Here is a 12,608-nt window from a genome sequence, read left to right on the forward strand (position 1 = left end):
ATCGAGGAGGCCTTTCAGGAGCAGGATTGTTGGCATCTGAGGCTCAGAGAACAAGAGTGGATTGTTTCCCAGAATGCTTCATTCACTCAAGCATTCATTCATTCACTCACTCAGTCCCTAATTCAGTCATTCACTCACTCACTTATTTTCTCACTCCTCCGGTAATGAATTCATGTACTTACTTATTAATTTCTTTGTTTAATCACTCGATCTTTCTGCTTGTAGTAGACTTTATTTCTGGACTGTGTTAGACAGGACTCTGTCATTACAAGTGGCAGGAACACAACTTAAATTGGCTTAAGCAGAAAAAGGAATGTATTGATAGGCATATCTGAAATGTCCAAAGGCAAGGAGTTGTACAGCTTCAGTTATGGCTGGATCCAGGTGCTCAGATGTGTCATCAGGAACTCTTCCTACACTTTTGGCTCTGCTTTCCTCTGTGTTGGATTCACTTGCAGGTTTATTTTTTTTCTCTCTCTGCTTGTAAAGTTGCCCACCAGCAGCGCAACCTTGTGACCCGCCAGCTTAGCTGCTCCAGCTGAAAGAAGAGGCATCTCTCCCAAGATTAAAAATCCTGGAGAGGCCTCTTATTGGCCTACCCTGGGTCACACGCTCACCCCTGAACCGATCCCTGTGGGTGGAGGAGTCAGGGCCCTGATCGGCCAGGCCTGGTTCTGTGGTGACAGCATCAACCTCAACAAATTGGATAGATGAGTGTGGAGGAGGGGCCGTTTCCCCATGGGAGCTTCGGGTGCTATAACCAGAAGAAAAAGTGGGTGCTGGGAGGGCACAAATGAAGAGGTAGCTTCTACATAGGGGTGAGAGGCTGCATGGTACTGGCCTCCTCCCACCTGGTTCCAAATCAGCTCCAGGCACATCCACCAATTTGTTCACGGCTTCATGACGGAGTTAGAGAAATAGCCCCTTCTGGTTTGGAAATGCCAAGCCTTGACGTCCTTCTGTGGCTGAGATGACGACACCAACAGCTACTGCTCCCTGGGCATTCACTACCTGGCTGGTTAAACGCCTTACAGACAGGCCTGCTGCACCCTGTGAGCAGCACTCCCTCCCGGGGGGGAGCAGGGCCTGGTGGGGTTCCCGTTTCACACTTGAGGAGCCTGAGGATCAGAGAAGTTAAGGACTTTAAGCTCTGTGATGATGAATTTTCTGTGTCAACTTGCCTGGGCTAAGGGCTGCCTGATGGCTGAGAAAACATTAATTCTGGGCGTGTCTGGGAAGGTGTTGCTGGAAGAGATGACATTTGAACCCTTAGACTCAATGAAGAGACCACCCTCCCCAATGAGGGTGGGCATCATCCATTCCTTTGAGGGCCTGAAGAGAATCGGAAGTCGGAGGAGGGAAGAATTTGCTCTCTCTTCTTGAGCTGGGACATCCATCTTCTCCTGCCCGTGGACGTCAGTGCCCCTGGTCCTTGGGACTTTTGGACTCAGACCCGCATTCACACCATTGGCTCCCCTGTGATTCTCAGCCTCAGACTCAGCTGGTCCCATCACTAGCTTTCCTTTCCTACGTCTCCAGCTTGCAGAGGGCACTTTGTGGGGCTTCTCAGCCTCCAGAATCACGGGAGCCAAATCCTATGCTGACTCTCCTCTCACACATCGATGTCTCTCCTGTTGGTTCTGTTTCTCCGGAGGACCCTGACTAATCCAGCTACAGTCACAACTGTCAAGTGACGGAGTTTGGGTTTCAACCCAAGTCAGTGTGAGGCGAGTCCAGGCTGGCCACCCCTCTGCGTGGTGAGGACGAATTCCTGCCCACAGGTGAAGTCTGGCTCTGTTTGGAGGGAGCGAGTGGGCGGAGGGCAGAGTTGCCAGTTTGGAACTGGTCAGAAAGAAGCTTCCACGGTTACTGGAGGTTTTCTGAGACCCACCCCAGCTGAACAAGGTCCTGATTCTGTTGCACTGGCCACACGGACACAGGCCGCATGGGGATGGGGCTGAGCAGGGCACGCCCTGCCGAGCGCATCTCAAGCCTCCCGGGGTGTGGGGTGACTGAGGTCACCGGGCAGCCGGGGAAGGGTGGGAATCAATGCTTCAGAGCATCCTCTGCTCTCCCAGAACTGTGCCAAGCCCAGCGGGCTACCCGGAAGTGTAACCGTCGTAATCATCATGGGCAGAGATTCTTAGGATGTTAGCACGGTGAGTGGCCCCCAGAGTCCACCTCCTTCAAGGCTGGCAAACTCAGATGGCTGTCAGGGCTGGGCAAGCGACATTCATGAGCACGGCTGGAGGGGCAGGAGCCTGGTACAGCCAAGGAGTCGGGGGGATGGGAGAGCACAGGCTCCTCCCTACTGGGGACGGCCGCCGCTCAGCATCTGCCATGGGGACGTGTGTGCCCTGGGCTGCTACACTTTCTGATTTTTCAGGAGAACCTAGAAATCCATTTTTACACGAACGCCTCCAGTCTTTAAAAAATAGGTTTGACTTTTTAAAGGACATTATGTAGGCTGAAACAACATGTGTGCAGGTTTATGACCTCACCTTGTCTTACTGTTGGGGATACTGAGGCCCAGAGAGGGGAGGTAATGTGTCCAAGGTCACACAGCCAGAATGAGAATCAGCTCTTCCGCCTTCCAGGCCTGTGGTCGGACCCTGGGCCACCGTGTCCCTTACACGTACGTGTCCAGCACGCGGCCGTTGACACAGCACTTCTGCACCTGGTATCTCAGGTAGTCCTAGCCTCACCCCAGGAGGAGGCGGAGTGGGAACGATCTCCTCCACGTCACTGATGAGGAAGCAGAGGGTCAGAGGAGCTAAGCGTCCGGCCCAGATCCCACAGCCAGGGAAAGGAATGCAGACATCTGGCGCCCAGGGCAGTGTCTGCTCTCCTCCTTGGTGCTAAATCTTGCGGTCTGGGTTTCAGCCCGAGTCAGGCTTTCCAGCAGCCTGAAGCCTATCAGGAGGGAGAGTTTACGGTTAGGAGACAAGACGCAGATTAAGTATGCTCAATGGAGCACAGACGTGTGAGACGGGAAATAGGGGAAAGAAGAGCAGCAGCCGATGGGGGCAGGACCGGGGCCAAACGCTTTCCGTGAGTCCAACAGGTCTGCATGGCTGCTCCCAGGAAGGGGGCACTCTTATTGTACTGAGGAGGAAACTGAGGCACAGAGAGGCGAAGGACTCATCCAAGGTCCCACCCAGGAGGTGGCAGAGCTGGAATTTGCACCCAAGTGCTTTGGACCCAGAGAGCCCGTGCTCTAGAAACATCACTGGGAAGGGGCCATTGGTTGGCTCCATCGGGGAGGATGCTGGGCCCCTGGAATGATGCTATTGGGTCATCCCAATGGTGGATCAAATGTTTGGAGGAATCTGTAGGTTGATTAAAGACCAGCAAGGAACCCAGCCAGCCAAGGATGGCAGAGCTAGAACGGTGCTCTGAGACCAGGGGACCCAAGCCCATCTATGTGGAGAGGACACTGATGTCCAGAGGGGTTTGGGCCCAGAGCCACACAGCACCTTGGTGGAAGAACCAGTGCCAGGACCCAAATCTCTCCTCTCCCAGCAGCTTTTCCTGCTGCCCCGAGCTTGCCTCACACAGGGCCCTGGTGTATTTGAATCTCAATTTATGGAAATTTCCCAAGGTGGGTCCCACGGTGTCAGAATTCTGCCTGTCTCGCCTTCCATTGCTTCATGACAAACCCTCCCCAAACCTAGTGGCTTAAAACAGCAACAAGTTTTCGATCTCTCATGTGCCTGTGGGTTGATTGGGCTCAGCCGCCATCCTCGTGATGCTGGCTGGAGCTGCTGTCCTCCAGGGGCTCCACCCGACAGCCAAGATGGTGCCCTCACGTGGTTGGCGCTGCACGCTGGCCGCAGGCTGGGGCTGAGCTGAAGCTGTGGAGCACAGCCCCTCCCTGCGCGATGTCCCCCCAGCGGCCTGGGCTTCTCACAGCCTGGCGGTTGGGTTCTGTGATTTTGTGATATGATAAGAAATAGATATTTTGATCTTCATCCCTGGCTCCTGGCCGGAGCTCCTAAAACACTTGTACTTTCCTAAGTGATAAAAGTGATAGGAGCAGCATTTGTTGTAACATTTGGCTTTTGTCCCCAGCTCTTGAAACAGCTCCTGAAACATCTTTTGTTATTCATAATCAACCCCGTCAGCCACACCTGAATTTACGCTAATGAGGTGACTTTTGGAAAGCCCCTAAGAGAACCCCTAAGGAGAACCAACCATGTGATTAGAAGGTGGCAACTTTCAACCCCAACCTCCTTGTTGGGGAGAAGGGCTGGAGGGTGAGCCAATCTCTAATGGCCAATGATTTAATCAATCGTGCCTACTTAATGACGTCTCCATAAAAACCCTAACTGAGGGGGTTGGCGAGCTTCCAGGTTGGTGAACACATGGAGGGGCTGGGAGGGTGGCTCACCTGGAGGGGGATGGGTAACCACACCCCTCCCCCCTACCTGGTGCCTCTTCAGGTGCCTGTTCATCTCTATCCTTTGTAAAATCCTTTATAAGGAACTGGCGAATGTAAGAAAATGATTCCCTGAGTTTTGTAGGCTGTTGTGGCAAATCAGCAAACCCGAGGCGGGAGTGGGGGAGTGGGGGGGTGGGGGGGTGGGGGTTGGGGGCACGGGCACCCCTGATTTACAGCCAGGTGGTCAGACATACAGGTGACAACAACCTGCTCTTGAGGTTGGCATCCAAAATGGGGGCCAGTTTTTAGGAACTGAGCCCTTAACCTGTGGGGTTTGTGTTAACACGGCGCAGTTAGTGTCAGAACTGAATTAAACTGAGGACACCCAGTTGGTGTCTGCTGAGAATTGGAGAGTTGTGTGTAAATGTCTACATGTTGGGTGTCAGAAATATTGGGAGTAGAGGAAACAGGGAAAGCTGTTTCCTTTAGGTTCCGAGAGAGGGCGTCCCGAGAGTGAGCATTCTCAGGGACCCGGGTGGGACCTGCAAGGCTTCTGACCCAGCCTCCGAGGTCACAGGCGTCACTGCTGCGGGTGGCACTCAGTTGGTCAAAAATGAGTCACGAGCCAACCCAGGCTCAAGGCGAGGGGACTACACAGGCTGAACGTTGGGAGGGGTAGTTCGTCGCTGGAGCCCAGCCACAGCCCTCTCATGCCTACACCCCATCCGTTTCTCCCATCCTGGTTTTGAGGACTCTGCCCCGTGGTTTCCTCTCTGTTGATCAGGGACGTGGTCCAGCTCATCCAGGTGCTTTGTGGGGCACTGACGTCTAGCACTGTGTTGGCATCTAGTATGTGCTTAATAAATATTTGCTGAGGGATGGAAGGGAGGGAGGCAGGGGGGGAGGGAAGAAGGAAGGAAAGATTTCCTACAAGAGCTGAGGTCCTGATCTAGCCTGTTCCCTGAACCAGCAGCACACCAAGCTCCTGCCCACTTCGGACCTTTGCACTGGCTGTTTCCTTTGCTTGCGATCTTCTCTTCCTCACGTCTTCCATGGCCAGGTCTGTCTTGTCTGGATCTCAGCTCAAATTTGCCTCTTCAGAGAGGCCCCTCTGGTCACACAGTGTCACCACCATCACTAGCCACTCTCCTATTACCCGGAATTATTTGCTTCAGGGCACTTGTCGCCATCTGAAATGGTCTGATGCCTTGATTTATGTAAGCCTTTATTACCTGGGTCCCTGTCTCCCTCCCTCCAGGCCAGGCTTTCTCAGCCTCGGCGCTATCGACGTTTTGGGCCAGATACTTCCCTGTTGTTGCTGGGTGGGAGACATCCTGTGCATTGTGCAATGTTGAGCAACATCCCTGGTCTCTACCCAGTAGATGCCAATAGCATCTCTTTCACATGGTGATAACCGAAAATATCTCTAGATATTGTCAAATGTCCCGAGGCAAGTTTGCTTGTGTGTGTGCATGTGTGTGTGTGTGTGTGCATGCGCACGTGTGCATGTGCACAAAATCGTGCGTGGTTGAGAACCACTATTGTAGACCATGTGGTCTCACTCACACCTTAGCTGCGTCGGAATCACCTGGAACACTTAGCACAACTCGCTGGGCCCCACCCCGGAGTTTCTGATCCAACAGGTCTGAGATGGGACCAAGAATTTGCGTTTCTCCAGAGTTCCCAGGGGACACCGATGCTGCGGATCCGGGACCACACTTTGAGAACCACTGGACTGAATGTCCCGTAAGAGGAGGGAGATTGTCCTGTATTCCAGGTGCCTATGACACCGACTGCACAGCGTGGGCACTCGTAAATATTGCATGAATAATCCGTCTTAAGATCTCAGCAGTAAGGAGACCACTCCTGGGGGGGTCACGGTGAAAAACTGCCTGGTTGGGGAAGGGGGAAAGTTTATGTGTTTAGGGAGGGGTGTGAGAGAGAGAATTTAAAATTCCCAATGGCCCTAGTGTTCTAGGGGGCCAGGCCACACTGCCCAGAGTGGGGCCAGAGAGAGGGGTCAAACAGGGCTTCGGACACTCTGCACGTCCCTCTGTGGGCTGGCTTGGACCCATGCGGGCTCGTGGCTTGGCCATTCGTCTTGGATCTCTCCCAGGGCTCCCTCGGTCCATGACTCCTTATCATCCAGGGGTTATTTGCTGCGGGAGCAGCTGGCAGCGGGACTCCTGTGAGGCATGCTCCCCCCTCTGGGTGCCCGGCCTCTCGGGGAACTGATGCTTGCCTCAATCCCTTGCTGCCTCACAGCTGGAGGATTCGGCAGGGGATTCAGAAGGCGATGGATCCCCCAGGGATGAGATGATCCCCTGGAGCTATAATAATATTAATAATGACAACCAGAGCTGACACTCATGGGGGCTTCCTAGGGGCCACACAGAGTGAAGGCACAGACACACGTGACTCCCTTGGCACCCCTCTGTGGCCTCAGGAAGTAGGAGCATCTTATTATGCCTGTTTAACAGACAAGGAAACTGAGACTGAGAGGTGACATCATTTGCCTAAATTTGCATAGACCAGTAGAAGAGATGAAGTGGAGAAACATCTGGGTCTTTCTGACTAGAGCCTTGTTCTCAACCTCGACGTCAGTCTCTCATGCTGCTTTGGCAGACGCTCAAATGTGTCCTTGGGAGGGGGAGGGTCTGCTGGCCTCCCTGCTGCTCCTAGATCCCACCAGACATGTGCGGGCCTCAGGGACTTTGCACCTGCAGTTTTCTCTACCTGGAATGCTCTTCCCCCAGGTATCTGCATGGTGGGCTTCCTCACCTCCTGTAGGGCTTAGATCGGATATCACCTTCTCCGTTTGGGCCTCCTCACCTCCATGGTTAAAATTGCAAACTGGCCCATTTGTCTTGCCTGCTTTATTCTCCTCCATAGCACTTGCCTTCACGGCGCATACTCCATGTTTTATTTGTTACACTGTTTGTCTGTCTCCTCCCCCTGGAGTGTCAGCCCCCTGGGGCAGGCAGCCTTGGTGTGTTTTGTTCACTGCTGTGCCCCCAAGACTAGGGACATTCCCTGGCGGATTTAGGATCTCGTGGAGCATTCATTGAAGGAAAGAAGGGAGAGAGGGAGGATGGAAGGAAAGAAGGAAAAAACCATGGAAATTCTCAGTTAAAAATCAACACACTTTCCTCACTGCAGGACTTCTCAGAGCCTTTATCATACTCATGTACACACTGTACATTTTAAGAAAGGACTACAACTTTTGGCATTTCTCAAACTTACTTGATGACAGAGCCCTTTTTGGTAGAGCTCCAGTTAACTTTGACTCTCCCCAGGCACAGCCCTCGGTCCCCTGTGCTCTCCAGCTGTCTCTCCTCACCCCTGCCTGCCTCCTGCACAAAGTGCACACCCAGACACCGGGGCCGCACACCCGGTCGCTGGCTGCGGTGGAGGCTGCCTGTGTGACAACATTGGCTGCTTGTGGACATGCCTGCCGGCCTTGAATGGAGCGCTTGTGGAAGGCAGAGAAAGGCCAGCTCACCTTTGAAAGAGGCCACTCACTAAGCCAAAGCAGGGTGGCCCGAACTTGGGGAGACAAAACAAGGCCGACAATGAATCCATTGGAAGCAGTTGGGAGTCGCGGCTGTGAGGACTCGCCTTTCCCGCCCTGGAAGGACGGCAGAGCCAGGTCACGCTGGGACAGCCGTCTCCAGGGCTTTTTATCTGCGCTCAGAGCCAACAGCCCCGGGGACCGGGGCCGGCGGACGCCAGAAATCACGGGCATCTCACCCCTCTGACCACCAAATTCCTGACACCCATCTGGACCCTCGAGGCAGCCAGACCCACCCTCGGAGTCTGCACTTTTCTTTACCTGCAAAGCCACCTTTCCGCGGGACTCCACCGTTTAAAGAGAAATGCTGTCGACAGCATACACTCTGGAATTGACAGGCGTTGTTTCAAATCCTGGCACAGGTGATGACTGCTGAGTGACCTCGGGCAAGTCACCTCACCCCTCTGAGCCTCGGTTTCCTCCTCGATAGAGTGAAGCGGTCACACCTCACCTACTTTCTCCATCCTTGTTCTCCTACAGCCGCTCAGATTCATTCATTTTCACCCGTTCTGCACACGCCATTCTGGGTTCTTCCGACCCACAGGGATTATCCGGAGCGCCAGCATCCCTCAGCATCCACCCTCCCACGCGTGGTCCACAGGAGCGAGTGCTGGGCGAGGCGCGTGGGGGGCTGGCTGCCGCTGCTGGCTCTCCCCTGCTGCCGGGGTCCTGCTCGTCGCGCACAGTGGTACTGGGGCCACACTGTCCTTTCTCCCTCAATAACCTTTTTTTCTCCTGATTTCCTAAGAACTAAGAAAGCAAAAATCTCAAGAGATGCACATTTACCATTTTGTGTATATCCTACCACTTTATATATATATGTGTCTACGTGTGTACATACGTATGAGTTCCCAAATGCTTGCAATATGCCGGACTTCGCAAAGCAAAGCCATACATCATCTTCAAACGAAATGCGTCACATTCTTCAGTCCTTCTGATGACCTTGTGACGTATGTACTGCGACCTTGCCCTTTTTCTAGATGGGGAAGCCGTGGCTCAGAGACATGAAGAGGTTGCCTGAGGGCACACGGCTGCTGAGTGCTAGAGGCCCCCCCGGGAGGCAGGGGCAGTGGGGCAGAGCTAGCCGGCTGGGCAGAGAGGGCAGAAAGAGTGGCGCAGACGAGGTGACTCAGGCCTGGAGTCTATTTAAAGAGCGGAGCAAGGTGGGTGGATGGGCACCGTCGTACGTAAGTGAGGCACGCTCCCTGCGCAAAGTGAAGAAAAGCGGATAAACACAAAGGAGGGAGTAAAAACGAGCTCCACACCCACCCACCATCCAGAAATAATCTGAGTTAAAATGTCGGTGCGTTTTTTTTCACTCCACCTCCGTTTAATTCTGGACTGCGAGCCTCTCCCCTGCGTGCTGTGGCCCCTCTTCCAGAAGCACTTCACGACAGGCTCTTTTCGCTCGATGAGACAACACGGTCATCTCCACGGGTATTCTTCGGGAAAAAAAACCATTGTAAAAAATTTCATGGTGTTCTGACTATGGAGTCATTTATCCCCAATAGATAGATTTATCCAAGATTGTGCATATTTAAATTGTTTGTATATTTTAGCAGTTATAGATGACACGGGGGTGAACACTCCTGTAGAGAAATCGTTTCCCACATCTTCAATTATTTCCCAGAAAACTCCTAAGAGAGGAGCCGTTCCTCTTAGTACTTTGCACAAAGCGTGTCCTCGGCATTGGACGCCCGGTGCCAGGACGAGAGGGCAGCTTTTCACTCAAGTGTGCAAACCCCTCACCTTCCACTCGCTTCAGCGGGAGTGGCAGCCCATTGTGCGGAGTCAACCACTGAGGCCCCAGCAGCGTTGGGCTCCTGCCACAGTCCTGAGGGCTTTTTCTCCACAGCTCCAGCGGAATGTGAATATTTTGTCTGTAGCGTTAAATTCATTTTAAAAGCAAAAGGAAAGGTATGGTATTAACAGGTGTAAAGAACTTCAGAGCAGATAACGCTCCATGGCAGCCTAAACGGTGTGGTCAATCAGACGACGTCCTGCCCGCGTCGGGGGACCAGCCTTCCAGCTCGGAGGCGCGTGGACGCTCCGTGCAGCCTGGTAAAGTCACTTTGTCTCTGTTTCCTCAACTTTCATAAGGAAGGGACTGGACAAGACCATGAGGAGCCTTCCAGATCTAAAAGGCTATGGTTTACCGGGTCCTTGATCTGCAGATGCGTCTTACTAAGTTCATGGGAATGACTATGTTTTAAAATGATGGACCTTGAGGTCCAGCGTGGACAGGATCTGGCTTAAGTTCACACCGCAAATTAGCAGCAGCGTGAGGACCAGGACCCAGCTGTCTGGTTCCCCAGGTCCTTGTCGCTTCCTCTCTGCCACAAGAGAGTGGCACACATCTCTCTGAGGGTGTGTGTCTGTGTGTGTATGCTTATCTGTAAGCATGCACATCTGTCCATGTCCACAGTTCTGTGCACGCACACGTCTTTGTGTACACGTGTGCGTCTGTGTCTATGGATGTGTACACATTTTCTGCATGTACAGTCTGTGTAGACGTATTTTCTGTGTGTACACATATCTGTGTGGACACGTGTCTCCGTGTGTGCACACTTCTGCCTGTGAGTGTGTGTCCAGGTCTTGGCGGACGGGCACATGGGTGACAGTCTTGTGCAGAGCGTGATGCTGACCGCCAGGCAGAGCTCTGGGCTCAGCCATCACCTCCACGTGGGGAGCGTCCCGGCTGCCTGGGGTGATGGGGGTGGGCAGGGCTCCCTTTGAGCACGTGGGGTATCAGGTCAACTTTCAGTGGCAGCGCAGTCAGAGGTTTTCATCCGGACACAGTGGCACCCACTCTGGCAATGCCGCTTGGGCAGCCCTTGGAGAGAATGGGGGCTCCCACTGGGGCTGGCCTTGGGGCCACCTCTTCTCTCATCCTGCAGCCGGCCAGTTACTCCGTGAGACACCTCATGAACACACAGGAGACGCCTGCCAAGGGCCAAGCCTCACGCGGGGGCACTGGGGAGACGGAGAAAGGTGACAGGAGAGGGGACAGCTTTGCTAGCGGCCTCTGCCCAATGCCAGGGGAGAGGTGATGGCAGTGAGTGTCCTCAAACATCGTCGGGCTGTGATGGAGGTGAGAACACAGATTCTGCAGGAGCCTCAGGTGGAGGGGCACACGGGGCGGAGCCCCCTGGGTGGGCAGAGAGGGCGGGGAAGGTGGCCTAGACGAGGGCGTCCGGGCCTGGAGAGCACTCAGAGTGTGCAGCGAGGTGGGTAGGTGAGAGCTGTCTTAGACGAGCGGGGCACGCTCCCACGCAGAATGAGGAGCAGCAGACAGATGGGAGGGAATACAGGCGAAAACCCACCGCCGTCTGGAATAAACAGAGGTGAAACATTGGTGATCATCCCCCTGTGCACGTGGATGTGTGTTTTTGCTGATCAAACTGGGATCACACCATCTATATATTTGGCAACTGGCTTTGACGTTCACACTATACAATGTTCGTGAACACTGTCCACGCCGTCAGCACAGCTCAGAGGTTCTGAGCATGCGCAGGGAAGACTTGGGCCGAGACCTGGGCCCCCTGCCTGCCGGGTAGTCACCTCGCTTTCTGCACACGTCCTAGGAAAGAAAAGTGGGGCCTCCCTCACAGTCAGTTTCAAGGGTTAAATGGGCTGGTGAGTATAGACAGGGCCCCGCACAATGTCTGGCACATCCTAGGAGCTCACTATCTGCAGGAGCTTGTTAATGGTTGCATACTATTCCAGTGTATAGAGCTGCCCCCATTCCTTCAATAAATCCCTTATTGCTGCATTTAAGAGGGTCTCCCCTTTTTGCTGCTATGAAAACATGACGGCTTGCTCTGCCCACTGGAAGAAGAGTGAGTGTCCTCCAGGTAGGTGGCCCTCTGGGCTGAGAGGACAGCAAGAAGCAGCCAGGCAGCAGAGGGGAACGGCTAGGAATCCCGCCTGCTGAGGGTTGGGGTGAGGCAAGGGCAAGCTGGAGGGACAGACGGGGGGCAGGTCCTGCTTCAGCGCTTGGACACTGGCCTCTTGGTGACAAGTCTGGCTGGGGATTAATAATGTAGAGTGAAACTGCCACTCTGCAGGCCAGGGAACAGACCAAGGAGTGAAGAGAAGATGGGGAGGGACACATGGGAACATTCCAGCAATGAAGAGGCGGGGGAGGGCAGGATGCAACCCCGGCACTACTCTGACAGACTATCCCAGCTCTGCTACTTAGTAGCTGTGTGACCCTGGGCAAGTTACTTAACCTCTCTGTGCCTTAGTTTCCTCATCTCTAAGATGGACCTAATAATGCTACCCATCTCTTGGGGCTGTTGGGAGAGGTAAATAAGTTAATATGTGTTGTTCCCAGAACCGTGCCTGACAAATGCTAAGGGCTGTGTGTGTTTGTAATTGTTATTATTATCCCATTGTTGTAGAAGGCACAGTGAGGGGGCCGTTACAGAAGGCCCTTGCGGTCACCAGGTTGAGTGTGCACCGGTTCAGGCATGGAGGTTTGAGAGCGGCTTCCCCACGGGGCTCCTTGTCCCCGGCTCCGATCAGAGCCGCAGCTCCGGGGCCTGGAAAACAGACTCTCCCTCCCGACTCCTCTCCGATTTGAGCCTTCAAAACCCCCTCCCTTTCCGACACTCACCCCCCACGGCCGCCTCTTCCTCATCTGCCCTCCCTGCT

The sequence above is a fragment of the Equus caballus genome, chromosome 2 (assembly GCF_041296265.1).
Source record: "Equus caballus isolate H_3958 breed thoroughbred chromosome 2, TB-T2T, whole genome shotgun sequence".
NCBI lineage: Eukaryota > Metazoa > Chordata > Mammalia > Perissodactyla > Equidae > Equus > Equus caballus.